Source organism: Mus caroli, chromosome 3 (assembly GCF_900094665.2).
Source record: "Mus caroli chromosome 3, CAROLI_EIJ_v1.1, whole genome shotgun sequence".
Classification (NCBI taxonomy): Eukaryota; Metazoa; Chordata; class Mammalia; order Rodentia; family Muridae; genus Mus; species Mus caroli.
In genome coordinates, this window is record NC_034572.1 from 151,269,699 (window position 1) to 151,271,092 (window position 1,394).

The 1,394-nt window shown below is 40.4% G+C and overlaps 1 protein-coding gene across 12 annotated transcripts in view; it reads right to left on the reverse strand.

Moving 5' to 3' along the window:
- Lrrc7 (leucine rich repeat containing 7) overlaps nt 1-1,394 on the reverse strand; it is a 461,164-nt gene that overhangs the window by 344,485 nt on the left and 115,285 nt on the right. The gene's annotated exons all lie outside the window — the stretch shown is intronic.

The window sequence follows — 1,394 nt, forward strand, 5'->3', positions numbered from 1 at the left end:
TGGGCTAATATCCACTTATCAGTGAGTACATATCATTTGAGTTCTTTTGTGATTGTGTTACTAAGTTTCTTAATTGATGCCATCTTTCCAGATCCTTACATGAAATTTTATTATACATTTATACATACATAGACATTTAAAGCTAGAATCGTTTCTGATTCTATTTAGAAAGGGAAGGAGTTTACTCGATCTTTAAAGTTTGAAGGAGTCCCTGCATTAGTATCCATCCCTCTTTTCTTTTAGATAGAACTGACTTGGTAAAGAAGCATTACATAATTCTTTTCTATAAAGAATTCCACTGTCAAAAATCACTAGCAATGCTCCAATCTGGTCTTTGTAAATCATAAGAATGACAGCTAATATTTAACTTTCTGGCACTTTTCTGAGATTGCCAGTGGAATACAGAAATAATATCCTGGATATCATCAAAGTCCAACTATCCTTTTAGCTGTAACTACTGCAGTAGTAATTAAGTTGTGCCTTTAATAATTACTCACTGTTTAAAGAGATGATTATATGTCAAATGTTATGTTTAATACTAGAGATTAAAAGATGCATAAAACATGTCTGTTTCATCTGTAAGCAGCTTATAACAGAGGGGGCTGAAAGAGACATGCATGTGAGAGGATAATTTGTACTACAGTAAGTACTACAGGGAGTACCACAAGAACACTCCAGGAACTATGGGTGGTATTACATGAAGTACCATATGAGTAACACTGGGATTGTAGGATCTACTACAGCAAGACTTAAGGAAGTATTGAAAAACTGGTCTTGTTCAAAGAGTGTCAGGAACAGAGAGGAAGAGGTTCGTCTTCCTCTAAGAGAGCAAAAAGGTACAAGAAATGTGGTGATGAAGGAAGAGAATGGAACAAGAAGACATGTTGCTACCGTCTCCGACCAGCAGAAAAGAAGCGATGAAACCGATGTCCTTCTCAAGGCAGTTTATTCAGGAACTTTACAATGTCCAGGAAAAAAAAAATGCCCGACCTCTCTTGGCCTTCCCCCTTTATACCCTCTCGTCCACTCCCCATCACCTCAGTCCACATAGGAACAGTTCATTGGCTCAGGACTATATTCGTCACATCATCTGATCATGGTGCATCTGCCCAATGCAGTACGTGGCTATCTTGATGGATATGAGGAAGTCAGGTGCCAGTCATAAGACTTGGCAGCAGTCCCGGGCACCATCTTGGGGCCGCAGCCACTCCCGCTCCTCACAAAGACAAGCTTAAGCTTTGAGAATCATATTTGAAAAGTCTTTTATCTGATAACAAATCAATCCTTGGGAGACTGCATTAGTTAGGAAAGCAGAAAACCGGCCTGAGTAGGACCACAGGCCTCTTCCAGCACCGGGGAAGCTAGAGCGCAGGGTCGGCTGACACCCGCCAGCT